Source organism: Schistocerca nitens, chromosome 9 (assembly GCF_023898315.1).
Source record: "Schistocerca nitens isolate TAMUIC-IGC-003100 chromosome 9, iqSchNite1.1, whole genome shotgun sequence".
NCBI lineage: Eukaryota > Metazoa > Arthropoda > Insecta > Orthoptera > Acrididae > Schistocerca > Schistocerca nitens.
In genome coordinates this window covers 312,429,510-312,443,928 of record NC_064622.1, presented here as the reverse complement: position 1 = coordinate 312,443,928, position 14,419 = coordinate 312,429,510, and the positions used below count along the sequence as shown (strand labels likewise).

Here is a 14,419-nt window from a genome sequence, read left to right as displayed (position 1 = left end):
ACTCTAGTGGGACAGCTTGCAAGTGAAGTCATACCATAACTATGCAAAATGTTTAAATAGGCATGGCTGACATTGTCTGACTTCATTGTACTGATATTGAGATCCCCACAGACGATTATGCTTGTTATTGAGCAAGATACCTCAGCTAGTGTCTGATTTAGTATTGAGAAAAAAATATCCACATCACCACTCGGTGATAGGTACACACAAATTACCATTAATTTTTTTGATGTGTTGTGTTTTGTTACTTCAATAGCCGAGATTTCAAAACATTTATCAACACTTAATGCAGTAAGGTCATTTCTGTCTTAAAATGAAATACCTCTCTTCACATAAATACACGAACCCCCACCTTTCATGGAGAGACTACTGTAGAAACAAGCAAGTTCATATGAGGCTAAGGCTAAATATGAGATTTCATTCCCTTTGCACCAGTGTTCTGTGAGGCACACAACCGAACTGTCTAATGTTGGTAAACTTATTTCTAGTCGCTGAACTTCATCTTTTATCTATTGTATATTTTGTTGAAGTACTGTTAAACATTTAGTTGTACTTAACATGGTGGCCTCCTTCTTTTAGTGCTTTATGTTAAAACATCTTTCTGATTTTGTGGAGGCACATTTTTCTGTCTGCTTGCTGGACTGTGCATTTCACTTGCTGTTGTTTCCTCTTCTCCTGACTCATCTATTGCTGCTTTTGTTGTTGGTTGTGTAGATGTACATGTTGTGATCATTTCCTTTGCCTCTGTAGACACTGGTTCTAGGTCTTTTATTGCTGCTGGTGCTGGAATTGTTACAAATGCTTTCTTGTTGACACTTACTTCTATATCTGATCCTTCTCTACGTTCTAGCACTGCTACAGCTGGATTTGTTAGGCAGGCAGTGCTTTTCATGTCACTGACAGCCTTGCTTATGCAAGATACTTTGCAGATCTCTTATGCTGTTGGCAGTGCAAATGTGTCATATTTATCATTTCTAGAAAAAACACTTGTCACGAACGTTTTGATCCTTTGACAGATTGAACCTACCAATTTCTTCAGATACATGGATGACACGTTTGTTACTTGGCCACATGTAAGAGACAAGCTGACAGACTTTCTCACACATCTCAACTCAAGACACAATAATATCAAGTTCACCATGGAGGTAGAATTGGATGGGATGCTACCCTTCTTGGATGTTCTCGTCAAAGACGAGATGATGGCAGGTTGGGGCACAGTGTGTATAGAAAGAAAACTCACACCGTCTTATACCTACACGTGAATAGCTGACACCACTCTGCTCAGAAGAATGGCTTGCTAAAAACTCTTGTACACAGAGCTCATGCCCTCTCTGATGATGACAGTCTCCAACAACAATTGGCCCATCTGAAGTTCGTGTTTCTGAGGAACGGTTACAGGAAAGGCGAATCCGGGATGCTCTACATCCAACACTCATAACACAATCAATGGAAACTAATGAAGAACCTGAGGAAAACACGGCCATGGCATTCATTCTGTTTTGTGGGGCCTTATCAGGAAAAGTTGGATGCATTTTACACAAATATCAAGCAAAACTGTCTTCTGATCTCCAACTAAAACCAGAGCACTTCTTGGCACTGTTAAGGACAACCTTGGTTTACATAAATCAATTGTTGTTGTTGTGGTCTTCAGTTCTGTGACTGGTTTGATGCAGCTCTCCATGCTACTCTATCCTGTGCAAGCTTCTTCATCTCCCAGTACTTACTGCAACCTACGTCCTTCTGAATCTGCTTAGTGGATTCATCTCTTGGTCTCCCTCTACGATTTTTACCCTCCACACTGCCCTCCAATGCTAACTTTGTGATCCCTTGATGCCTCAGAACATGTCCTACCAACCGGTCCCTTCTTCTTGTCAAGTTGAGCCACGAACTCCTCTTCTCCCCAATTCTATTCAGTACCTCCTCATTAGTTATGTGATCTACCCATCTAATCTTCAGCATTCTTCTGTAGCACCACATTTTGAAAGCTTATATTAGCTTATATTCTCTTCTTGTCCAAACTATTTATCGTCCATGTTTCACTTCCATACATGGCTACACTCTATACAAATACTTCCAGAAACGACTTCCTGACACTTAAATCTATACTCGATGTTAACAAATTTCTCTTCTCCAGAAACGCTTTTCTTGCCATTGCCAGTCTACATTTTATATCCTCTCTACTTCAACCATCGTCAGTTATTTTGCTCCCCAAATAGCAAAACTCCTTTACTACTTCAAGTGTCTCATTTCCTAATCTAATTCCCTCAGCATCACCCGACTTAATTCGACTACATTCCATTATCCTCGTTTTGCTTTTGTTGATGTTCATCTTATATCCTCCTTTCAAGACACTGCCCATTCCATTCAACTGCTCTTCCAAGTCCTTTGCTGTCTCTGACAGAATTACAATGTGATCGGCGAACCTCAAAGTTTTTATTTCTTCTCCATGGATTTTAATACCTACTCCGAATTTTTCTTTTGTTTCAGGGGTTTACAAATACCATGCCAATGTGGTAAGGAATACATTGTTCAAACAATTCACATCACTGAAGATCAATGCCATGAACACCAATGGTACACAAGATTGCAACAGCCTAATAAGTCTGCAATCACCGAGTACTGCCTGTCAAAACTTCACGGCATGGATTATGACAAGACCGAGATCCTAACACAGACTTCGAAATATTGGGACTGTATCATCAAAGAAGCTATAGAGATCAGAGTAAGAAAACCTGAACTGAATTGTGACAGCGGCTATTCCCTTAACCAAGCTTGGGAACCAGCCATTACGCAGATTAAGGAGAAGATAGAAATACCCCAGAATGTACTGACTTTGAGGGCAGGGGAAGGAACCTCTGAAATGCCGCTGGCAAACATCCCTGGGTGCGGGAACACCGAGACACTGGGCCACAAGCCGGGCATCAAACCCTGTCGCGGACATCCGAGAGAGTGCCCGCAGTGCGGACTGTGGAGGGAGCACCCGAGGGAGGGGGAGGGGGAATCTGATACATACCTCACGCCTGCCATCTCTTGGCAGTACACCAGCACAGCTCACACCAGTCTGTTCACCTGAGATCTGTTTTTTCAGGTGCTTAATAATGTTATTAGGAAGGCAAAGAATATGTGGTATGCAAATAGAATAGCTAATTCACAGGATAAAATTAAAACCATATAGTCAGTTGTGAAGGAAGTGTCTGGTCAGCAGCACAAGGTTGACAATATAAAGTTAGTTTGTAGTAAAAATATTTCTGTTACTGATAAATCAGACATATGTACAGTATTTAAAAATCATTTTCTGAGCATTGCTGGTGAATTAAATAAAAATTTAGTTTCTACAGGGAATCATAACTTTCTTGGCAAATGCCTTTCCAAGATTGATGTCTGAAATACTCCTCTGTGATACAGACAAGGGGGAGATTGAGTCAATAATTAAATCAATGAAGATTAAGGACTCTCATGGATATGATTGAGTGCCTAGTGGAATATTAAAGTACTGTGCTGCACATGTTAGCCTTGTATTTAGCCATATTTGTAATTTTTCCTTTAGCGATGATCAGTTTCCTGAATGACTAAAGTACTCAGTAGTAAAGCCGTTTTATAAAGAGGGAGAAAGGGATAATAATGACAATTTTAGACCTACTTCTATGCCATCAGTGTTTGCTAAAGTTATTGAAAAGGCTGTGTATGTAAGGATAATTGATCATTTTATATCACACGGTTTGCTATCAAATGTACAGTTCGGCTTTAGAAGTCGTTTAATAACTGAAAATGCTATATTCTCTTTTCTCTGTGAGGTACTAGATGGGTTAAACAGAAGGTTTTGAGCGCTAGGCATATTTTTTGATTTAACTAAGGCGTTTGATTGTGTTGATCACAAAATATTGCTCCAGAAGTTGGACCATTACAGGATACGGGAAGTATCTCACAATTGGTTCACATCTTACTTTAGCAACAGATAGCAAAAGGTCATTATTCACAATGTTGAGAATGGCTGTGATGTGGTGTCTGAGTGGTGTACAGTTAAGTGGGGGATGCCCCAGGCATCAGTGTTGGGGCCACTCCTGTTCCTTATTTATATAAATGATATGCCCTCTAGTATTACAGATAACTAAAATATTTCTGTTTCTGATGACACTAGCTTGGTAGTAAGGGATTTTGTGTGCAACATTGGCTCAGTTTCAAATAGTGCAGTTCATGACCTAAGTTCATGGCTTGTATAAAATAAACTAACACTAAATCACTGTAAGATTCAGTTCTTACAGTTTCTAATATGCAATTCAACAAAACCTGACGTTTTAATTTCAGAGAATGGGCATATGATTAATGAAACTGAACAGCTAAAATTTCTAGGTGTACAGATAGATAGTAAACTATTGTGGAAAGCCCACCTTCAGGATCTTGTTCAAAGACTTAATGCTGCCATTTTTACTATTCAAACAGTATGTGAAGAGAGTGATTGTTCAACACAAAAAATTGTGTACTTTGCTTATTTTCATTCGCTTATGTTGTATGGTATTATATTTTGTGGTAACTCTTCCATTCTAAAAGGATATTTTTGGCTCAGAAACAGGCAGTTCAGGCAATAAGTGGTGTAAGTTCACGAACCTGTTGTTGACCCCTGTTCACGTGTCTATTCTTGATTGCGTTTACTTAAACTTGTGGACTGACTTTTTTTCAGGTTCATAAACATTTTATTTTTATCTGTTATTACTTTTATGTTGTAATTTCATGTACTGACATGTTCCATGACCTTGGAGATTTGCTCTTCAGTTTGGTCCTATGGAACTTGACGTGTAAATAAATAAATAAAATGTAAGGACTGCTGTATTTCTAAACCTGTGCGCAAAAGTCTTAAATACTAACATCAACATCTTTTGTAATGCACTGTTTTTAGATGGCAAAAGCAAGCCAAATAATATATACATTTCATTAAGACTACTGACATTAATTTAATTTCAATAAAGCAAAACACATTTGGTGACAAAAATAAGCACTTCGTTGGAGTTGCAAGACAGATTTAAAATATCTTCACTGATATCAGAAACAACCTCAGAGAAATGTAGGCCTCTTGAAAGAAGTATATAAGGTGGGGAACAGTTGCGTAAACCAACACTGTAGGTGACTGCTAATAAAATGTTGGTTCTGCTAAGTTCGTTATTGTCAGTTATTACCCACTGTGTTATGTCTATTATTTTACAGGTATTGTGTGATTTTTCTTTCAAGACACATATGAGTACATAGCATGCAAACCCTCACAATGTTGTTTTTCTTATCATCCATACTTTCTAATATATAAACTACTTTTGATGGGTAAAAATGAACTAGAATAAATAAAATGCCGCACTGTACAATGTACTTGTGGTGAGACAGTCACAATTCCTGAAATCCATTGCCCATGACCTCTGGCCTGCCGAGGAGTACCACAGTCCTGTGTCCTTGGCTAAACCATGAAAATCCACTGTGTTATTCCAAACACAAACAGAACCGGCCTGCAGGCAAATCAGTGAAGCTAGAACCAATGGGCAGGTCTTGTACATTAATGGGAAATGAAGGGCTTCACATTGGTGTTAAGCTGGATCTACTAGCACCTTTCTTCAACTAGTCTACTGTTTTAAGTTTATTGGAGACAGCAGGAATAGCACATTTCTGTTTAGTCACTCCTGTGAGCAGCACAACAGCATGACAAGTGAAGCTTCATACATCAGCATAGAATAGTGACAACACTGGTTGGCAGTTAGGTGAAAACCACTGATCTAAACAGTCCAAGGTGCACGATGTGAGAAAACTTGAATTTGCCTACTGGGATGCTTTTGGATACACAGTGATATACTGTATTATAACTGACAAATCATTACAATTACCCTAAATTATGTTGTAGTTGTGATCTAAAGTAACCTTAGCTTCTATGACAATAAATATTGTAATCTGTAGAATAACCTTCATTAAACAAATAAGTAGATCAAATAAACTATTCTTACAGATCTGTGAATGCTATCTTATACAAATGATATTCATGATCTTTAGTAAATGTAAATTTCATAAAAATTTTAAATTTTCTATCATAAATAAATTTCATTACATGAAGTATTTAAACTTAAAGATGACATTTAAATTATGCAATTCTGTTGTCCCTGAATAATTCTAATTTGAGAAATACATCTTCAAAACACCAGATTCTGAAATATTTTACACATTATCTTTCATTGGACAAATGCTTTAACCAACTACTTCACATAAGATTTTACTGTGAAACTGTATAAGTATGCTGTAGCAGTGTAAGGAGAGCAAATCAGTGTGATGAATACCAATGTTATTAAAATGTGGATGCTGTTGTGTAAAAAGCTTACTACATACACGGGGAATTGTTCTGGCCATTTTTAGTAGGTCCAATGACTGCCGCTATTGCTACTTAAAGCAAGAAAATGAGCAGATAATCTTGCAACTTTGAGCTGCTTTGGCAGTAGCACAAGAAGAGTTATCACAGCTGTGAGCTCCTGTTTGCAGTAATACTGTTAAGGCTAGATTATAAATCTAGATTAAAATAATGACTTTGAGATCATTGAATCATTGAAAAGATCTAAGACATCGTAAATGTGACAGTTTAAGTCTAGACATCTGCAATGAATCCAGTGCTTGGAATATGTGCGCAAACACATACAGACAACCCAACAAGCTCAGAAACAATCTATCAGTATAGCTCATAAGGTACAAGTTAATACTATAAAAGGAAAGAGCTAAGATGACCATGAAGGTCTTATAGTTAGGTAATAAACATCAAAGGGGTCATGTCAGAACTGGTACTGAATTATTTGCATGATGATTATCTCATGACTATCATTTTTAAGCCAGGACATGGCTCAGTCTCAATGAAATGGAACTTGTTTCAAACAATCTAACATGCTGTAAACATCCCTCAGATTTTTTTCTTTTTATAACTGGAAAACTGTGATGGTGTCATATGTGTACATGCTAAAGAAGAAGTTCTTGAGCTTTTGCCCAAGCACTCCTTGGCTGTTGTCATGTGCTACAACTACCAATGGGCTGGTGGTATGCCCTTTTATACACCAGCTGCCAACTATAATGTCACTGGTTCTCTTGGCATTCCCATACATAGGCACATGCTGAGTCAGTGTCTAACTCACCTGATTCAGTCTTACTGTTGTAATATCCATTCTTTCCTAATGATTTTGAATGTGTTCCCTAGGCTCTTTTCAAAGAATCAGTTGAAGAACAGATATAGTGAAACAGGCATCACCAAAACAAAATTACTATAACTTGAACAAAGCAGTGAATCTGGCAGGACACTCATTTAACATCTTGCAGCAAACCATTAGAAGTCTTGCAAACAAACATGTTGAACTGATAATATTCATGAAGGAAAATGAAAGGGATGGTAGAATGTTGACAGGCATGATGTGCTTATCTGAACATCACTGCAAATGCCAAACTATGGAACAAGAAACATAGAAGCTAGTAGCTTTTGGCTACCATCTGTTAATATCTCAAGCTTCATAAACCAGCTAGAGATAGTTTCAATAAGTTTATGTGGATGTAACTGGAGATTTTAATGTTGATTTTCTACCAGACAGTAATAATTGAGAACATCTATAGTTGTTGATGTCCACCTCCATAGCTGAGTGGTCAGCATAGATGGCTGCCATGCAGCAGATCCAGGTTTGATTCCTGGTATTGCCAAGAATTTTTCCTTGGTGAGAGGATTGGTATAGGTTGCACTCGGCTTCATGATACCAATTGAGAAGCTATTTGACCAAGTAATAGTGGCTCCAAGGTCTGGAAAGTTTGCAAAACAGTGAGGAGAATGATGTGCTGTCCATATGCCCCTCCATACCGCACCCACTGCAAGGCAGAAGATGGCAAGGCAGCTGGTAGACATCCCTTGGGCCTTCACAGCCGGGTGAGGAGCTCATTTATAGTTGTTGATATCCATCTTTGGATTGTTACGCACAATGAAATACCCATGACCATTTATGAATATAGTGGAACAGCCACTGATGATTTGTTTTTAGACCCCATTACCTGCAGTGATTTAGACCTCAAAATGACAGAGGAATAACTGCAGATGTTCACTGTATGATAGTAAATCATTTATATGACTACGACATTAAAGGTGAATGTCATTTATTAATTAGTTAGATTAAGACAACAGAAGAAAGTACTGTACCAGGAAAAAGTATTGTACCACACAATCACAAAAAATAGCTCAATCATACAGTTTAGAGAAGAATGTGGGTCAGACAGTGGAAATGGAAAGAAGTATTCTTTATTATGCATATTCTTATGGGATTCTTGTCTTATTTTCCCCTAAAATAAACAAGGGCAAAGTTAATTAGAATCAGAGCCAATGGATACATAACTCCTGGGATTAAAGTAACTTACGCGAGGAAGAGAGAGAACAAAGAACAAGCTGTAGTCAAGAGTTGAAACTCCATTACTGCCATCATTATAAAATTATTAGTCTATCATTATAGAAGCAAAATACACGAAAAATGCACAGAAATTAAAGTACTCCATAAATAATAATAAAAAAAACTGTGGCATTATTAAAGAAAAAACAAATGGAAATGGTGATATGATCGAAAGTGATCTCCCAGGAAATAGCTGTGGCAGGTTCATTGGCATAATTGACCACAAAATTAAAACATTAGGCTACACTTACCAATAAACAATCAAATACATTTACATAAAATTTACTTTGGCAGACACTGTATGCACTACCAATAGATAATATTAGTTTTGAAAATACAGCCACTCAAGAGGCTACAAAATTCACCACATCTCTAAAAAAAGAGAAAAAAGAAAAAGATAACTCTCCTGGCACTGACAGTCTTTCTAGCAAAGTATTAAAACCTTGTGCATATTTTATGGCGTTACCCTGAATCTATGTTTGTGGGTATATTTCCTAATAGGCTTAAATACTCTTTAGTAAGATTCATATATAAAACTGTAGATAAGCATAGCACTTTAATTACTGCCATTTTACTGCTTCCAGCCTATTCCAAAAATTTTGAGGAAGTGGCCTATGATAACTTACTGCTACAGTGTTCTGAACAGAATATATTAACTGCTTCTTGGTGTTACTTCCATAAAGCATTCTCCACACAGAAAGCTATATTGAACCTCACAAATTAAGTCCTAGCACAACCAACAAGCAAATTTACACTGTTGGTATATTCTGTGATCACAAAATTCTACTTGGCAAAATAAAATGTTATGCCATTATTGACACTCTTCATGCACAGAGTCTCACCTTCACAACGGAAAGCAGAGGGATGCATCACAAACTGTACATCAACATTTATACTAGCAGCAAGTCACTGTGAGGGTGTGTCAGAGAGTATGTCCCATTGTACAGTAAAACTTGCTCAGAATGGAATCACCTGGGACTAAAATACTTGGACAAGTTTCCAGATTACACAAAATTCACTGGGCTATGTAAAATTTGTCAGGTATCATGCACAAAAGTACAGTAAAAATTTTTAATTATACATATACTGTATTTATGTACCTTCACTCCAGCACAGTAGATGTTCATTTACTGTATATTGGACAATAGAACACAGGATTATTACACTAATTGATAAATAACATGGCATTTCTATAATTTTACTCAAATTTTAAATTCGTTTATTATGGTATGTTTATCTAGTTTATATTTCATTTTTTCACCATATATCAAGGAGGGAAACGTGATTTAATTTCCTGTTCAAAATTGTTTTTCTAGACAATTTTTTGCACCATACAAATTGGGAGAATTTTTGTGTGCTGCAAATTGCATAACATTGTTTACACATGCAATGGCTAATTCAGCTGTATTAATTTTTCTAGGGACATCATTTTGCTTCTCTTCTTCTTCTTCCTTTGTTTCTTCTTCATCATAATATGTGTTGCAGATTTCTATTAAATCTGTTGCTGAAGTGAAAGTGGAGTGAGTTGACAGAAAGTCATCACTTCGAATGTAATCATCTGCAATACATGAAATGTTTCGCATTTACATTAATTTAGCAACTGCTGCAGCATTTTCTTGAACTTTGATGTCCACAGTAGCAACTTGTTCTTGGCCCCCAAACCCCGCTTTGTTGAAGCACTTGGTGACAGTTTCGGGTTTAATTTCCTTTACTGCCAAGCCAATCCATCTTACTGCATCCAGGACAGAAACTGACCATGCAAGAGCAAATGCAGTTCAGCTTCTTCAACACTAAGAATAATAGATTGCATCAGTAATCAACTAAAATGACACTTGAATGTGTAAATAACCCCCTGGTTCATGGGTTGTGTGAGGCTGGTTGAACCTGGAGGGAACCAAGCCAATTTCACATTTGATAACATTACTTTCAGGTGGCAAGTTGCATTGTCTAGGAAAAGGAGAACTTGGCGATTTCCTCTTTTTATTTTGGCACTGAAAGAGCCCAGCCATTCTTCCATAAGACCACTCACCATCCGTGCCTCTTCATTGCTTTGCCATATGACTGGAAGCTTACTGATGTCTATGTTTTTGAAACAACACGGTCTTGCTGCCTCTCCAATCACCAGTGCTTCTCCATTTCACTAACATGTTTCCACACAGAAGTACAGTGAGTCTTCTCTTGGACATTTTTCCGCCGTTGCATTTTTCACCTCGAATTGCTAGCGATTTTGAAGGTAGCTTGTGATAAAATAGCCCCATTTCATCGGCATTGAACACGTCTTTTGAGTCATAATTCACAATTAAGTTGGACAGTATTATCTTCCATTCTGCTGCTACACTTTCCTGCACACCCATAGCTTCCCTACACACTTTATTCCACACGATGTTTTTCCTAGCTTTGACACTGTCCAGCCATCCTGTGGATGCCTTAAACTCCATAATTCCTAGTTCTTTAGTGGCTTTCAGAGCCTCACTCTGCAACATGGGTCCAGATAAAGGTAAGTTTCTTGCCTGCGCACTTACGAACCATTCCCACACCATTTCATTAATTTCTTCATTTTCGGTCTTCTTCGCCTTTCTTTTCATCAGCCCATGCCCTTTCATCCATTCATCCCAAATCTTATCCTTGTTTCTTAAAGTCTCTTAAATTTGTGTTTTACCGAATTTGAAATGCAACATAATTTCAAGCAGTGAGAGGTTGTTTCTCTCACTTGCCTCGATTACATTAATCTTTTTGTTAAGTGTTAACGATACATAGTGTTTGTTCGACATCATGTTACTGTATCTCTTAAAGTGCTACAAGTCAACTGAAACTGGCAGAAAATAATGACCTTGCTGAGTAAAATCATTGTTTAACGGAACAATACACACCTTTTATTGCACAGAGTGGCGCGGCTTTAGGTCCACACCAGCAGCACCAAGCTGGACCTCGTTTCTTGATTTTGCACCACTTAACAGAGGTGTTAAAAGTAACATCCTTATACAGTAGTAAATAACTGATGAACTGTAATACAGTAGTACCATATAGAGTCTTTTCCTCACTATACAACAAATTATTAAATATGTTATAAGATTTGCTTTCTGTTTCCACTTTAGGCACGTTCCGCTTTATACAAAAAATCAGCACATAAAACTCCATTGAATGCGTTGGGACTGAAATACTTGTATGGTTTGGGCAGATTTCTGAGTTATACTCGTAGTTGTGGGATGTCTACAACGAGTGCAGCATAGTGTCAGTGTGCTGCCTGCAGTGTTGTCCCGTGAGTCCAGCCAGCTCAGCAACTCCTGGTATGACGACACCGCTGCTGCCGTCATCAGGGCCACTCAGACTGAAGCCGGCTGCACTCTCCCTGCTCGCTGCCTGCCAAGGCGCCACGTCTTGCGTTGTGTAGCTGCCTGCAATTCTGGAGACTGTTACAGTCCCTGGTCCCCACCGCCCTCTGCCCCGTTTGGCCTTCTCTGTCTGACCACGGGACGAGGGTGGTTGTACTGGTCACCCGTGGCCCTCAGACACTGCTGCTCCCAGGACTGGATTTGAACCCGTGCCCTCCTTGATGCGGTGCCGCAACTTGCCGCTAGTGGTGCTTGCAGGATGGCAACACCCGCCATCAGCTCTGGCACCACTGCAGTGCTGCCGTGCCTCCTGCAGTGTATGTATGCCCGGTACGTGAACGTGGCCTGTCATGGACCTACTGCAGACCACTGTCACTGCCCCCCTTCAGGCAGACCGTGCAATCTCCAAGTACCCGGCTGCCGTTCGGTCCCACCCTGGTGTTGTGTCCCTGGAGGCAGAATACAGCCTGAACAAGTACATAGAAACAAAGTACAGGTTTACATAGAATATTTACAACATTGCTGCCAGACTAGCCCCTATAAGCATAGACCAGCACAGGTCCGACCCAGCCCTCAACTGACCTGGCACACCCCTGAAGCTAAAAGTGCCTGACTATTTATACTACTTTTCCCCTCGCTTCTGACATAGCATCAGAGAGAGACAGAAATATGGCAGGGGAAAATTCCCATATGTCAGCCACTCACACATTGCCACTCCTGACTCTGGTCTACTGCCTTGCCTCATACATCGCAATAACTTAAAGCAATGCTGCCTCGCTGTTGCTCCACACCAAACAATCGTACATGCAATACACCGCTGGAGCTCCGCATTATGTTTACTCCTCCTGGCCTACTGGCTGCCAACTATTACCACGCACTACCAGCGGCCCCAGACTTCATAGCCCAACCACGCCTTTACAAAATTTTAACAAAATTACCCCTTCCGACAACTAAGACTAATAGTGAGCAAGTTTTACTGTAGCAGTTATTATGGTTTCTCATCCTTCCATTCATGTATGTAGTGTGAGAAGAATGATTGTTTGAATGCCTCTGTGCATGCAATAATTAATCTATTCTTATCCTTATGATCCATATATAAGGGATTGTAGTATGTTCCTAGAGTCATCATTTGAAGCAGACTCTTGAAACTTTTTTAATAGACTTTCTCGCTTTAGTTTACGGAAGAATGTTCCACTTCAGTTCCTTCAGTATGTCTGTGACACTCTCCCGTGTAGGAAACAAACCTGTGACCATTCATGGTGCCCTTCTCTGTATATGTTAAATATCTACTGTTAGTCTTATTTGAGATAGATCCCTCACACTTCAGTAATATTCTAGAACCAGTCAAATGAGCGATTTGTAAGCAATTCTTTTGTAGACTGGTTGCATTCTTGTATCATAGGAATAAAACAAACCTCGAAATAGGGGAACATAATATGTGATGTACCACAAGGTTTGGTTTTGGCTCTGCTCATATTCTTAATCTTCATAAATGACTTTGCAACGACATTAAAGGAGAGTTCAAAATTTGTGATGTTAGCTGATGACACAAGCATATTGAACAAGGATCAAAGTTAATCTTAGCTTACACCGACCAGATGAGAACTGAACAGGCACACAAATAGTTCACAGCAAACAGTTTCAAATCCTAAGTCTTCCTGGAAGAGCAAAACAATGTGCCAGACCAAGAGCCAACCTCAGGACCTTTACAGGAAGTTCCATATCAGTGCACATTCTGCTGCAGAGTGAAACTTTCATTATGGAAACATCCCCCACACTGTGGCAAAGCCATGTCTCTGCAATATCTTTCCCTCGAGGGGTGCTAGTCTTGCAAGTTTTGGAGGAGAGCTTCTATGAAGTTTGGAAGGTAGGAGATGAAGTACTGGTGGAAGCAACACTGTGATGGTAGTAGTGAATCATGCTTGGGTGGCTCATTCTGTAGAGCACTTGCCTGTGAAAGGCGAAGGCCCATTTTTCATCTTGGTCTGGCTCACAATTATAATCTGCCAGGAAGTTCTACATCACCACACAATTCACTGCAGAGTCAAAATTTAATTCCACTTAAAGTCTTCTTGTCATGGAGACTCATATTATTCAATTTCAAAAATCAAAAATGATGTGGTAGTATAATAACTGAAGGCCCACCTGGTTAGCCATGCGGTCTAACGCATAGCTTTCCGGGTGGGAAGGCATGCCAGTCCCTTGCACAAATCCATCTGGCGAATTAGTGCTGGGGTCTGGTGTGCCAGCCAGTCTGTGGATGGTTTTTAAGGCAGTTTTCCATCTGCCTCAGTAAATGCAGGCTGGTTCCCCTTATTACGCCTCAGCTGTACTATGTCGGCGATTGCTGCACAAACACTATCTCCATGTATGCGCTCATCAGAATTATTCTACCCTGCAAACATTTGGGGTTACACTCATCTGGTGTGAGATGTTCCCAGGAGTGGAAGGGGGGGGGGGAGGAGGGGAGGGAGGAGTCAACGATGGACCGAACCACACGATAATAACCCTGGGTTCAGTGTGGGGCAGTGGTGGGGTGAGTGAACTGTTGTAGCCTTTTGCTCAGTTGTGAACCACTGAGGGCTACAGTGGGGACAGAGCCTCTCTGTCGTTTCTAGGTCCCCAGTTCAATACAATACAATGAGAACTGAACATTAATGA

At 39.5% G+C, this 14,419-nt stretch overlaps 1 protein-coding gene across 1 annotated transcript in view; it reads right to left on the bottom strand.

Moving 5' to 3' along the window:
- Nucleotides 1–14,419, bottom strand: part of LOC126204202 (sodium channel protein Nach-like) — a 182,852-nt gene that overhangs the window by 110,165 nt on the left and 58,268 nt on the right. The gene's annotated exons all lie outside the window — the stretch shown is intronic.